Consider the following 15,634-nt stretch of genomic DNA (forward strand, 5'->3'; position numbering starts at 1 on the left):
AATAATTGCCTATGAATTGTCGCCTGCATTGATCCACTGTTACAGAACCTGTTGAATCTGCATACTGCGAGAACCCTACGTTTCCTGCACTAACAAGAAGTAGATAAAGATACTTGTTTTGTAAATGAAAATTAGAGTGGTGTCTCTTTATTGTGTGTGCTTCACTGTGTCAGAGTGGGAGAGTGCTGCACAACTACTTAACACATAGCCTCAGAGTGCCTTCCCGCCTCGCACCAAGCTACCGCGTCGGAGCCGGTGGTCCCTGGGACCTTCCGTTTCTAACAGAAGACATTATATTTGTAAGACTTTCTGTGTTCCTCCTTGTGAGGTGCCAGTGTAACAAAGATATGTTCGGGGGGGGGTAGGTGTAGTGCCAATTAAAACATATCCAGGATATTTCTCCTCAAGGAAGTATTTTACCCCAAGTACCAATATCAAAGAGATCAAGATAATTAGTACAAACACAACCTTACTTCTGACAGACCAGGTGGACCAAACAGGCCCATTTTGCCCAGGACGCGGAGCTGCGAAAGGCTGCTCCTTCTCCTGAATAGGATGACTGAAAGGATACATGTATATTTTCTTTTATTCACACAAAGACAACAGAAGAGTCTGACGCTTTGAGCCAAGCTGGAATGATGAGAAAAGTTAAAAGAAATCCTAGGCAGTATATTGTTCAATGATCGTTGGCACTTTTGAGCACCGGCGGCGGCGCTGTTCGTCCAGCTCAGATCCGGATCCCACGTTGCAGGGCAGAAACACCTTATCCTCGGAAACACTGTCCACTTGCCCTGTTCGGTGACTGTCCAAGTAACGCACCAATTACTCTGTCCCTAAACTATCGTTGGTACCACAGGCAAGGTACACGCACGCTATTCTTCAGCAATGCAGTCCACCCCTACTAACCTGACTGCCCCTCTGGTGCACTGTTATTTTTACGGGGATGCAAATTGTATCTCAACACTCCAGGCACAGTAGGGTCAGAGAACAAGGGGTCAAGCTCCAGGGGACCAAGGGGCAGACTCAGGTAGATCGACAGACTGGGTCTCAGCTGGACGTGTCTCAATCACAGGTGGGACAAAAGGCTGGGGCTCCTGGATGGCCTTCATTTCAGGTTGCACCGCTTCAGTCAGCACTGCATTACTCTCCTCCTCCGGTGCCCACATGAGCCCGGCATCCGAGAAGGGAATGAACCGTGGTACCTGCCCTGCTTCACAGTCCCTAATCCCGTCCGCGACCCACTGGTCATAGGGCAGTGGAAGGGGTACCCATTTGCAATAGGTGCTATGTATCCAGTTCTTCCGACCGTCGACTTTCACTGCAGTCCTGGTGGCTAGAAGGACCTGAAGGGGTCCCTTCCAGTGTGGCTCCAAGCTGCTCCTCTGAAAATTCTTCACCAGCACCCAGTCTCCGGGGCGAATTTCGTGACCAGGAGCCTCTGGATGCTGCTGTAGTGTCTCAGAGTTCTGTTGGTGAATAGAACGCAACGTTTTGGTCAATTCATAAAGGTAATCGATCAGCAGGGGGTAGTCAATCTCAGAAAACATATGCGTTCGCGGGACGCCCCTGACGTTCGCCGGGCGGCCGAACATAACCTCGTAAGGAGACAATCCTGTTCTAGAGTGGGCCGTGACTCTCGTAGACAATAATGCTAGGGGCAAAGCATCGGGCCACTTTAATCCTGTGCTCTCTTTGATCTTGGCCATTTTTAGCTTGAGAGTACTGTTGTACTTCTCAATGAAGCCTGCTGATTGGGGGTGGTTAGCCGCATGGAACTTGTGCCTAATGTGCAATCCATCACACACCAACTGGAAAACCTTGGCATTAAAATGGCAGCCGTTATCACTCCAAATCAAACGGGGCAAACCAAAGCGCAGGAAGAACTCTTTCAAGCGTACCTTCGCCGTCGCCAAGGCGGTATTCTCTTTCGTGGGATAAGCCTCAACCCATTTACTGAACACACAGACAACCACCAATACGTATTTCAAATTGTTGACCCGTTCCATCTCGATAACCTCGAAAGGGAAGGAGGCAGGTGCAAAACTGCCAACAGGAGTGGGAGTTCCTTTTCCAGGATTATGCATTAAGCAAACCGTGCAATACCTTACTAGGTGAGCTGCAACTTTGGGAACATTGTCATTTTGCCATACAGGGTCTAACAGTTTACAAATACCCCTCGCACTAATGTGCGCTGGCCCATGTGCCATGGTGACCACAGGGAGGATGTACACATCTGGCAGCATCCATCGCTGCTTCCTGGATTTGTCCGTCCAACATCCTTCTTCGTTCAGGGTAGCCGTACTCTCCTGCCGTACTGCTCAATTCTTCAATTGTTGCTTCACTTTGGATTGCCTTCAGATTCTCCAGGGTATCCTCAAACATCCCATGCTCAGGCACCCATCTAGCTGGACCCGCCACAAACATCCTCTTCATTTTAGTCCGAGCTGTCTCCTTTGCGGTCTGATCTGCAAATGCATTCCCCCTCCCGACATCATCTGTGATTGCCTTATGAGCACTGCACTTCACTATTGCTAGTCTCTTAGGGAGTGTCAAGGCTGACAAGAGTTTATGTATTAAGGGGCCATTCTGAATCTTCATGCCATGAAACATCAAGAACCCCCTCTCTGCCCAAAGCCGCCCAAAATTATGAGCCACGCCAAATGCCTACTGGCTGTCAGTATATATATTGGCAGCCAGTCCTTCACTTAACTCGCAGGCACGAAGAAGGGCCACAAGCTCTGCAGCTTGCGCTGATTGGTAGGGAACCCGTGATGTCTCAACTACAGTGCATAGGGTGGTGATGGCATAAGCTGCCATTGTTGTGCCATCTGTTAACTTGAAACAAGAGTCATCGACATATAGCTCACCTTCAGGTTCAGATAGGGGAACATCAGTCAGGTCTACCCGTCCCTTCCTCTGTGCGGTAAATGCAATTGTGCACATCCGCCTCCTCACTTTCAGAAGGGAGGGGTAGTAACGTGGCTGGGTTCAGAGCGGCACATCTTTTTATGGTGACATGTGGTGCAAACAGGGTCATCAGGGTCGTAGCCAGTCAGACGTGCACTGGTAAGGTGCTGTGCCTTCGTTCTGTTCAAAAGTATGTCCACAGCATGCGGAACCATGACTGTGAGATCAGTATCAAGAACAAGCCCTGCCGATTGCTGGATAAAAATGGCCACTTCCGCGGCCGCTTTCAGACAGCTCAGGAAGGCTCTGGCGACACTGTCAAGCAGAGCAGAGAAGTAGGCACACGGTCTTTGCTTATTTCCAAAGGCCTGTGTTAGGACCGAGAGCGAGCAGCCCGCCGTTTCGTGTACATACAACACAAACGTCTTCTGGTAGTCCAGGATGCCAAGCACAGGTGCAGAGCAAATCGCTATCTTTAATTGCTCAAAAGCATGCTGACAATCATGCGTCCAGGGCAAGGGTTCATGCACATCTTTAGTGGTTAATTGCAATAGGAGTTTAGTTAGTAAAGCAAAATTAGGAATCCAGTGGCGACAATACGAAGTGAGGCCTATGAATGCTCGCACATCCCGCTGCGTCTTAGGGATGGGCATCTTAGTTATAGCAGCCACATGCTCAGGCGTTAGTCTCCTACCCTCCTTCGACAGTAGGTGACCTAAATAGGTGACCTCCTGTTGACAATATGGAAATTTAGAAATGGACACTTTAACTCCATGTTGTGCCAAATGCTGCAGCAATTTAACTGTACTCTATTTGCATCCCTCTTCAGTGTCAGAGTCAATGAGAAGGTCGTCCACATACTGGAGCAATATGTTAACCGAGGGAAGAGCGAGGGAGCCCAATTGGGCTTTCAAGGCTTGACTATATATATTGGGACTTTCAGTATAACCCTGAGGAGCTCAACAGAATCTACAACTTTTGCCAGCCAGGGAAAAACCAAATAAGTACCTGCTTTCAGGGTGTATGGGAATGCTGAAGAAAGCATTCTTCAAATCAATGACAGAGAAATAGGTAGCAGTGGGTGGAATCATCGTCAGGAGGGTAGTGATGTCAGGGACGACAGGGAACTGGGGAACAACTATCTTGTTCACAGCACGCAAATCAATCACAAAACGGTAAACATCAGGATGGTCAACCAGGGAGCCAGAGGGTCCTCTTTTTAAAATGGGAAGAATAGGGCTATTGCACACATTAGCAGTTGTCTCCTCAACCACACCAACGCAATCAAGTCCTGTATAATCCGCAGCAGCGCCTGTTCCCCTGACTGTGGTATCTTATACTGGGGAAGATGAGGTAAGACAGCATTGTCCTCAACACTGATGGAGACCATAGGTATCTGTAACAGCCCTACGTCTGTGTCACCTGTAGCCCATAATGTCGCTGCGACCTCACTAAACTCTGCAGGAAGAGGTTAGTTTTTAGACAAACACTGCTTGGAATGCACCACATTGGGTCCAATCGTCATATAGATGCCATCCGGAAAACATGAAATAGTGGCATGTAACTTCTTCAACAGGTCCAAATCCATTACATTTTCTACACAATTTGATGTCAATAAGAGAGGTGAGTCTACAGTAAAAGGACTAATAGTCAATGCCAGAGGTTCGGAGATGGGGCTCACAAATGGTATGCCTGAAAAGCCTACAGAACCATTATTTTGGCCACACGGGGCTGCCCCGGGGACCAGTGAACGAGAAACAGAGCTATTCATTGCGCCTCTGTCCACCATGAATTTCTCCGCTGAGCCCTGCAGACCAGTGGTGACATAGGGTCCTCGCTGGTTAACAGGGATCTGGACTGATCCCCCACCATGTCCCTGGCTGTCCTAGCCGTGGGTAAGTCCTGTTACTTCGTCCAAGTCATAGTCATCATGGTAGTACTGCCGCCCCCTGGGATCATCAAAATAGTTCTGCTCTGACCGCCCTGGCTGTTCCACACTTTCCCTGTTCCCGCCATATCCAACTGCACCTCTGCCTCTTGACTCCCTTCCTCTCGGAGCCTCAACCGTTTGCCCCACCTCCTTACAATATGCACATTGATTTGGTCCCATGGGAGTGACATTCCGGCTAGTGCGGGCAACAGCCGGGCAGGGCTGATCCCCCTTCCTCTACCACTGCCCCGGGACACCTGCTGCATCAACACCTTTGTCTTCAAGTCCTTATTTTTCTTCTCTGCCTTTTCCTTTTCTTCATTCTCCCTGTGCTCATAATACTGAGCCAAGTCTAGGATGACTGATGGGGAAGAGGTAGTCCAAGTACTTTCTGAAGCCTGCAACCGAGACACGATTTCGGGAAGCAGGTTTGTAACAAACCTGTTAACAAACAATCAAATACATCCCTCCATTGACAAATCCTGTCCGCTAAAATCCAAGAACACCCCTTCGAACCCGGTGAAAAAATTCAGACACGCTTTCATCCTTTGTCTGGCGACATGCCGTCAACTTATCCCAATCCACTCGCCTCGGTGGTATTAAGGAGTGCATGTATGTGATAATCCAGCCTGGCAAAGCTAGTATATCAGCTCTAGGTTTGTCACCGGGCTTCCTCTCCTGATCCCATGCTCCAATCTCTTTCCAAGTGCCACCCAACTCCACTACATGGTCCTGCATGTGCACCTGCCGCCAGATATCAACTGGCATCAATAAACCGAAAAACATCTCAATCTCGGCCAGCGTCATCAACGTTGAGGACGCAGCCTCCATAAATTCCTTATAATAGGCGGTCGGATTCTTTCGGGGTTCGGGCAAGTGGGTCTTAAGAGATAAAACCTCACTTCTTTTCCAAGGAGCATAAACCCACTGTTCCTGAAAATGGCCTTCCACCCACTGTCTGATGACCTTGTTCTGTCCGTTTCGTAGCTCCAGTATCTCAGGGTGGTAAATGGGATGAACCTGCCTCATAGGGAACTGGGACACTGCAACCAACTCTTTTGGATCAGCCTGCCTCGGTATCAATCAACGTGGCAACGTTGCTAAAAACATCATTAGGAGCCATACCAGTTGTACACACACTATCATGAATGTCGTAAATAATTTGAGGGGCAACACCATTAAAACACTGTTCCCATAACCCAATCAAAGTGGCCGACATATGCTTAAGGGCATGCTGCTGCACAATTGGCTCATAATCTTTCAACACACTCCACACATCCTCCACACTGTAAATCGGATTCCGAGCCCACTGAAAGGCCTGATCAGCCACCATCTTCTTCTCCGCATCACCCACGTCAGGTCGAATTAACACTTGCCCCATCCGTTCTTTAGCAGCCTCTCGAGTCCCATCACTCTCTCCTCTCAGTGGGGTCCCCACATACAGGGAAGGAAGCAGGGAGGACGCGCTCACTGATGTAACAGGGACCGGGGACACCACGGTCGGTGGGGGAAGTGTATATGAAGGAGATAGGACGGAAGCTGGGATAACAGGCATGGCAGATCGGCCCACAATTCCCGCCGTCTCTGCCACTGAAGTCAAAGAGGAACGGTGGGATGCTCCATCTAAGACAGCCAGATTAGGGACAGGGGTGCCGGGGGCAGCAGTGGAGGGTGCGGGGGGAACTGCCGTATATACCCTTTGCGGGGCATATGGGGGAGGGGGCCGAACATCTAACAGATCCTCCACAAAAAGGTCCCCTTCTTCACGTGTAACATAAGACTCATCACATAGCAGCTTGAACTTTCGATCAGCACATTCTATACCCTTCTCTATCTTCTCCCTCTCATACTATATAACCTTTTGCGTTACTGTCTGCGTCTTCCCTCTCCGGGCCTCCTTCTCAGCTATCATCCGTCTCTTACCCTCCTTCTGCCATACCTGAAGGTTGTCAAACATAAACTGCCTTCTTCTCCTTGCAAACAATTTATCTACAGGAAATTTAATTTTTGTTCATCAAAAGTACCTGTCAAAGTCCACTGCAACTCGGCGTTGTCCCTTATATACTTGTGCTATAGTGTACTAAACATAATACATGCTTAACATACATATCGAAATTCGGAGTGCCTTCCAGAGGTGCAGGTTCCTCTCCTCCAATCGAGCATCAGCAGATCAACATCCGCATCCGAAACAGCAAAGCCTGCTAAAACAAGGCATCTTCAAAAGTGCAGGAGAGCAAATTCACCTTACATCCGTTAAAAATGCTCAAAACCCAACAACCAATCACCAGACCGCACCAATTCCGCAAATTTAGACTCCACCACATGAGTCTTCAAACGCTAACCAAACCCCAGGAGTTTTTCAAGAAAAACCAAATCACAAAGTCGCCTGGCAGAGGGTCCACACAGACACCATGTTTCCCTCAAAAATGGTCCGCAGATCTGTCGATTATGCAAACCAATCAAAGAAAAGGGTCTCCAGACCACATCCCAAATTATTCAGAATGGTGCCGTTTTGACCAGGAATCAAGACAAACTCACCTAGTACACACAGTCGAACAAAGTTACTCTCCACTGCCGACTCTCCGGATCAAATGGCCTGCCCCAAGGGTTTCGCCTTTCAGCACCCCAGTCGGGATGACCACTAAACGAGGCACCGCTCAAGCAGACGGGCGGGGCAGCTGCGAGTGCGAGGCTCTATCGGGCAGGGCACCCTGATCCGCCCATCCGACCAGACGCAGCCCTGTCCTCCTTACACCCGGTTACGGGCGTGGATGGGACACCCAAAGGAGTCCCTGTTCGGGCACCAAATGAAGGAAGTGACCAGAAATGGGTCACCCGCGGCCACCTCTCTGCCTTTCAAACAATGAAGAATCGATCAGACAGTAGAGAATACAAACCAGTTAGTTTATTGCTAATACGCTGCAGCCAAGCCCAGTCTGACCAGTCTCCTGAGATGACTGCCAAGGGGTCTGGTCTCCTTCCCCACGGTAGTACAAATTATACAATTCCAACACCGCTAGAGTCCCGCCCAAACCGGAATTTTCCAGCACAGGCCACGGTGAACAAAGAAAGCACATAAGATGGGCAATGCCACTGGGCAGGTTACATGCTATCTCAGTCCCAAGGTCGTTTGGCAGCTCTCTACCTTGTAAAGCTGTGGGAACGAGTGTATCTAACGGTAAAGGTATGCAACAATAGATAGTACATTCATTAGTGCGGCAAAGCTTCAACCTTGAGAAGTACAAGCTGGAGGCGCAGGGCAGCCTTTCTGCAGAGACAATCATTTATGAGACAGACACTCAATCTCTGTCGACAGAGGTGGATACCCAGTGTTGTTTCCAGCAGAATAGAGACACCGGAACGGGAGTGTAACTATTAAACTGCCCGCGTGACTGTGATAATTGGAAGTGGGCTCGAAATGAAAGATTCCCAAAGACCTAAAGGGTTTCAGGCGTACTGAATTTTTTGAAAAAAGACGATTTGTAACTGCCTTTCACTTCTGCTGGATATTTGGAGGCACTGGATATATTTCTATCACAAATCAAGTCGTGCCTGTTTTTAAGTATAACCCTGAGGCAAGCCATGCTCTGGTATCAGTGTTGACATAACAGCTGAGATACTCGCAGGACCAAGAGAAAGAGAAAGGTCCTTTCTGGTTTAAATTGAGGCTGATTAAGTCCAATTTTGTGGATACTACTAAAGAATGTGTTTTTACTGGGAGCTATTGTGGGGTTTTTTTCCTGATGAAGGTGATGGTCAAAATATAGCGCTGACTGAAACGCGCCGATGTACTGATAAGGAAGGCCTACTATAAATCTATGTGGAAAACTGTTATTGAGATTTTTATAAAAAATACAAAATAAAACTTTCTTAAGATATAACAATTGATCTGTGCAAGATTTAGTGGTCCTTTCTGTTATTAGGAATTATTTTCCTGCATGTTCTCCCAATTCTTATTGCTGCTGCTACAAGATGTGTTTTTAAACTTAGTAGACCATATTCCCTATCTATAGGGTTTTAAATTTTTAGGATGAATTTAGGTAGGCACTGTAATTTTTAACATATGTGTTTTTCTAAAACAATTTGTGTATATTGTACCATTTATGCTTACATTTAATACATTTGTTTTTCTCCATTTGATTACTTGATCTCTTGGTTCCTATGTTAATTGTCTTCAAATTGGTGACATAAGGTTCCTATTGCGAGTGTGGATTTATGTATGTGTATTCACCCAAAGGGGGTTTTTGTGACTACAGACCAACATGGCGTCGCTAAAGATGGCGCCATGCATGTTAATTTAACGGAATAGAGGTTTAAGCATAGCAAAGGGAGCATTTTAATCATGTGCGTCACGGAAATAACATTTCAAATCTAACAGTACATATGTCACTGGGGATAAGCGTTGTCACTATTTTGTTCGAGGTGACGCAGCGATCAATCGGATAGGACAGGGTTAGTTGAGTAGGCGCTCCCTCCACCTGAATACGTTTAGTCCATTGTGTGTGGTCAAGGTGTGCTGAGGCAAGTCAGATCTGCAAGGGTTCTTTGTGTAATTTTCACTGATGAGCAGCTGCAGCACTTGGCAGAAGATCAGCAAGTATGGTGACAGTTTACAGGTCACAACAAGGTTGGTAACATTGCTGGGCAGGCAGATCAGCTCATGGGAGGGTTTGGGGTGAGGGGCTGTGAGTTTTTCATAACTTCAGATATGAAACAATGGCTGTATCTGGACATAAGGGGAGGAGGTATGAGGCAAGGTTGGGGGGAGTTGCTGGGGGTGTTGTTGTAAATGTTCTATTAAAGGGAGGGCCTTAGGAGAGGGAGTGTATTGTTCAGGTTTAAACATGTTAGTGCAGCATTAATAGTCTGCAAGGTGACGGGAATTGTATTGCATTGATATTGTGCTGTGAACCTGCCTCATTAAAGTGACCTTTTCCACATATATTGGTGTGATGCATTTCGTGGGATATACGATCTTGCCCAAATGAAGATTTTCAAACAGGCGTTTGTGGTGTATTCAGGCTTATGTATTGGTGAGGGCCTTGTTCCCCGGGTCCCCGCACGTGGCAAATTATACACGGGACACTCTGTGTTGTTGCTCCGTCACTGCTGCCGTGGCCGTTCTGCCGACGTGCACCAGTGACGTCATATTTATTTACGCTTCATTACACGTGACCTGACGCGCACGCCGTTGCGTGTCGCGTCAGTCTTATTATCGCGACATTACATTCCTCCCCAACACACAAAAACAAACACAGCTACAACTCCAAGCCTATTGCTGTATCTTTAAGCACGAGATTACCAATACCTCAGTAGTCATCATCTCTGTGCTAAACATTTGCAATTCCAGAACTTTTCAAACAAAACAGAACAGTCTTACTTGACGTAGTCTCGTAGACGACGGGAGGGTTCAGGATGCGGCCTCAGGTCATATCGTGATCTCCCACAGTCTGGCACGATACCCCGGCCCCTACTCACAGAGTCGCCATCTGCGCCATCGTCTCTCTCCTCTGGCATGCCAGCGTCGGCTGGCAGCAGAGTTTCTGGCTGATGGTCGTGCTGCGGTGCGGCACCTCCCTGATGCCCAGAGTCTGCTCCCCCGCTCGCCTGGTCCGCAGGCTCCGCAAGTTCTAGGAGTCTCTCCTCCGGCGGGGTGTGCCCCAGGGGGCTGTTCTGGGGTCCGTCATAGGCCCTCGAGGGCCCCGGGATTCTCTTGAAGAATGAGATGTTCCTTGTTATCTTCTCAACGCCTTTCCGGGCTGTCACGCACGTGCCCGCGACCTTCTCCACTGTCCATGGTTGTGGCTCAAAGTTTAGACGAAACTTGCCCCCTGGCCTCCGATTTCGTATTAGCACCCTGTCACCGGGGGCCAGGTGTGGGGTCACAGCACGCCGTCGAGCATCCACCTGAGCAAAGGCTCCGCGTCGGTGCTCGTCAATGGCACTGTCATTGGGAGTTTCGGGCCTCCACTCTGGGTGGTGTGGTATGGTGTCGGTGACAACCCGCCCCATCAGCAGATGTGCCGGTGCCACTCCCGTGGTAGAGTGGGGCGTCTGGCGATAGCTGCGTAGAAATGTGAAAATGGCTAGCTCCACAGACTGGTGCTTCTCGTGGGCGATCCGGATCACCTTGTTGAGTGTCCTCATGAAGCGTTCAGCCTCTCCGTTCGCTTGCGGCCATCGAGGTGTGATGCGCCGGTGATGCACTCCTAGAGCCTGTAGGTATGCCGCGAAGTCCTGACTCTGAAACGGTGACCCATTGTCAGTTCTGATTTCCTTGACTATGCCGTGTGTTGCCATGATCTTCTCGAGCTTCGGGATTACTTCCTGGGCACTCAAAACAGTTAGTATCTCCACCTCGGGGTATTTGGAATGGTCATCTATGGCAACCAGAGTGTGTCGTCCATCCGGTAGGCTACCAAAGTCAACGCTTATCTTGGACCACGGGCTCCGGGGTCGAGGTTCCATCACAACAGGGGCAGGCCGTGGGGTCTCCCCTGTGACTTGGCAAGCAGGGCATTCTCGAACGGTGGCTTCGACTAACTCGTCCATGAGAGGGAACCACACTTTGGTTCGGAGTCGGGACTTGGTCTTGACCATACCTTGGTGGCCAACATGGGCTAAATCCACCACTCTCTGGGTTAAGGACGCCGGGATGACCAATCGGTGGCCTCTCAATAAACATCCTGTGCCATCTTCCGTCAGCTCCGTTCTTACATTGTACATGCTCTCCATTATCTGTCTTGCCCTGGGCGTCAAACTCTTCCACTCCTCTCTGGCCCGGTTCCAGTCGTTGTTTTGGACCGCCACTTTTGCTCTCTGTAGGCACTCATCTTCACTGGTGGCCTGGGACAGGCTGGCCATGGACACTGGCCTGGGACACGACCGCGCGGTGATGCAGCGGACGTACTCTTCTGTTTCAGCCGCCTCCTCCATCTCTTGTGGAGTCGCCTTGCGAGGGTGGCGAGATAGGTAGTCTGCCGGGTTCCGGGCGCCCGGTTGGTACTCGATCTTGCAGTTATAGTTTTGTAATTGCAACATCCATTTTTCGATTCTCGGGGGCGGCTTGGTAGAGGTGCCCGCAAACAAAGATACCAGTGGTTTGTGGTCCGTGGTCACAACAAATGGTTTGCCGTAGACGTACAGGTGGAAGTGATGACACCCCCAATGAATGGCGATCGCCTCTTTTTCTATTTGTGAGTATCTCTGCTCAGTCTCTGTAAGCGACCGGCTGGCAAATGCCACCGGGGCCCATTCCTCCGCACTTGTCTTTCGTTGTAGGAGGACTGCGCCTAGACCGACTGGACCGGCGTCGACGGCAATTTGTGTCAGCTTGGCCGGATTGAAGAATGCTAACGTCGTGGCTTCTGAGAGCGCCTGTTTGATATTCTCAAACGCTCGTTCGTGGTCACTGTCCCATGTCCAGGGGGTGGACTCCTTGGTGAGCTCTCTTAGGGGCGCCGTGAGGTTCGCCAGATCCTTGATGAACCTGCCACAGTAGTTCACCATTCCTAAGAAACTCCGCACCTCCGTGATGTTTGCAGGGGCGGCCGCTTCCTTTATGTCCTTGACCTTGTCTGGATCTGGGTTGACGCCATCTGCCGAGAATGTGTAGCCAAAGAATTGGATCTTCCTGCACAGGAATTCGCACTTCTCCCGATGCAGTGTAAGGCCGGCGTCTCGTATGCGTCGTAACACCTGCACCAGCCTCTCATTGTGCTCCGCTACGGTTGTGGCATGCACCATGATATCATCGCTTACGTTGATCGCTCCAGGGATCCCTGCGATGAGTTCTTGTATCACGTTCTGGAACACCTCCGCAGCGCTCGACACGCCGAAACTCAGCCGCGTGTACCGCCGTAGGCCTACGTGCGTGGAGAACGTGGTGATGTTCCGGGACGCTTCGTCCAGCACAAGTTGGTGGTACCCAGAGCGTAGGTCCAGTTTTGAGAACCATTTGGCGCCTGCCATTTCCCCAACGATGTCATCGATGGTTGGAGTGATGTGGCGCTCCCTTTTGATGGCAGCGTTGGGGAGCCGCATGTCCACACATATTCTGACCGCGCCTGGTTGCTTGGGTTTCTTCGCTACCACGATCGGCGACACCCACGGGGTCGGTCCTGACACCTTCTCGATGATTCCCGCGGCTTCCAGCTTCGCCAGCTCGGCTTCGACCAGTGGCCTGAGGTGGAACGCGATGCGGCGATGTCGGAGTGCTATCGGTTGCACGGTGGGGTCGATGTGTAGGTGGACCTCTTTCCCTCGGAATTTGCCTATTCCGTGGAAGATTTCTTCGAACTCCTCCAAGGTGTGGTGTATTGACTCTTGGTGTACCCCGAATGCAAACGTTACCACTCCCAGATCTTCTGCCGCTCTGCAGCCTAGGAGCATGCCTTGCCCGTCTTCGGTCACATATATATTTGACGTTATGGACCTCGTCCCATGAGATATCACCGTCCTGAACTTCCCCCGTACTTTCAGCGGCTCCTCCTGTCCATAAGCGAATACCGTGATTGTCGATGGAAGCAATGTCGGCTGTGGGTGCATGGATCTGTGCATCGCGGCGGCCATGATATTGATGCTGGCTCCGGTGTCTACGACCGTTGTGACCTCTTGCGACCCCACTCGGATGCTGCACTGCGGCAACCTCCTAGTCCTGCGTATCGCCGTGCATATCATGTGTACTCTATGTATCACCTTCTCTTCCTCCTCATCGTCGTCCATGTCGCTGGCGACCGGGCCTCCTTCCTCAACCGTGTTTACAGTCTGGCGGGGCTTTCGGAACTTCTTTGACCGGCACACTTTCTCAAAGTGGTTGAACCGTCCACATGCCATGCACTTCCTCCCTCGTGCTGGGCACTCCGCCGAGGCGTGGGGCGATCCACCGCAATACCCGCAGGACTTGGGCTGGTCTTGGGCGGCCGGGCCTGATCCTCGTCGGGGCCATCTCTGTTTAGGCTTGACCGCCACCGCGTTGACCGGCTCGGTCTTCACTGGCGCTTGTAGGGCCGCCTCCATGTGCGCAGCGCGCGCTTTCGATAGTTCTTTCGTCCGGCCCATTGTCAGTATGTCTGCTAGGGGCTTGCCGGATTCTTCCAAGATCCTTTCCCTCAGTTTGACGGACGCGCACCCCTGTATTATCTGGCCTCTTATCTCCTCCGTCTCATCCCGAAAACCGCAGGTGGCCGCTAAGTTCTTGAGACGAGCGTGGAATTTGTCGAGCGATTCCTCAGGCAATTGGCGTGTTTGGCGGAAAATGAACCGTTCGTAGTCGCGGTTCGCCATTGGTTCAAAGTACTCGTTGAGCGCCGCTATTAGTGTTGTGTGCGTCTTGGGGGTGTTTTCCGCAAGCGTCTTCACTATGTTGTGGATCTCCTTTCCTCCAAGGTGTATTATCATTGCCCGTTTCTGATCCCTTTGGACCTTCGTGGCCTCGAAGAAAATGCGCACTCTGTCCTCCCAGTCTCTCCATCGTGCTGCTACTGCGGATGGGGACCCCTCCACCGAGAATGGCTCGATCGGCGGGATGTTCGCCATGTTGTTATGTGTTTTGCTTGGCACGTGCGCTGCCTGTACTAGGCGAGGCCTCCTGCGCGTGTGCTGCTTGCGCCAGGCGAGACCTCCTCCTCTTCGCGGCCGTGAGGGCGCTCCGATGGCAGGGTCTGCTCACAGGCCGTGTGTGACCTTCTTCAGACGCTCTCCCGGTCAGGCAGGGGTGTGGGGCTGATGTATGGCTCTCCCCTCTTGACCTCCTGGGCCTGTACTAGGGCTGGGCGTGGCGATTTTCCTTTCCCCCAGGCCGCCCTCCAGACAGTCCATCCACACACACTCCCAACGTGATGGTGCGAGGGAGCAGGGGCTCACCGGCAGTCCAGACAGGGGGCAGGGGTGTGAAAGGCGCTCCGCGCGTCTCGGGCATGCAGGCAGGCAGGCAGGCGGGGGGCGGGGCGCACTTGATGATCAGCGCGCTAAGGCCAACAACCAGCTGACGTCCCCACGCGGTGCTACCTCCAACCAGGAGCGCTCCGACGCGCATGCACTCACCGCCTCAGTACCGGGGCACACGGACCGTCGCGGGGCACGAGCACCGCGAGCAGGGAATGCTCACCGGCCGCCACACCAACGGAGCGCAGGCAACGGAACACGAGGGCACGCCCACCCTCGTCGCCAATTGTGGTGTATTCAGGCTTATGTATTGGTGAGGGCCTTGTTCCCCGGGTCCCCGCACGTGGCAAATTATACACGGGACACTCTGTGTTGTTGCTCCGTCACTGCTGCCGTGGCCGTTCTGCCGACGTGCACCAGTGACGTCATATTTATTTACGCTTCATTACACGTGACCTGACGCGCACGCCGTTGCGTGTCGCGTCAGTCTTATTATCGCGACATTACAGGCGTTCATGCTCAAAGAATGCCATTTCTACGTTCATTTCACACACCAAGCTGGACTCTATCTATCCTGTGCCCAAGACGTCTCATTTTCATGTTTTTGCTTGCCTGTTTCATGATTTTGAAGTAGCTTATGTGACATGGTAGCATCATCCAAAACTTCTAAATAAAAAAAACTCAGCAGTGTGCAAGGTGGTTTTCAGAAAATCATTATGGGTTGCACTTTTGCAGCTTACGCAACGTAAGCAAGATTCCTCCATGACAATGCTCTAACCACCTGCTCGTTAACCCACACTGCTCAGACTTTGCGACCACTGTTAAAGATACTGAAAACTCTGGGACTCAGATGGGGTAGCTGAAGCAGCATAGCTTATGATCGGTAGCAGCAGGAACACAAAAAGCAGAAGA

The sequence above is a fragment of the Triturus cristatus genome, chromosome 4_1 (assembly GCF_964204655.1).
Source record: "Triturus cristatus chromosome 4_1, aTriCri1.1, whole genome shotgun sequence".
Classification (NCBI taxonomy): domain Eukaryota; kingdom Metazoa; phylum Chordata; class Amphibia; order Caudata; family Salamandridae; genus Triturus; species Triturus cristatus.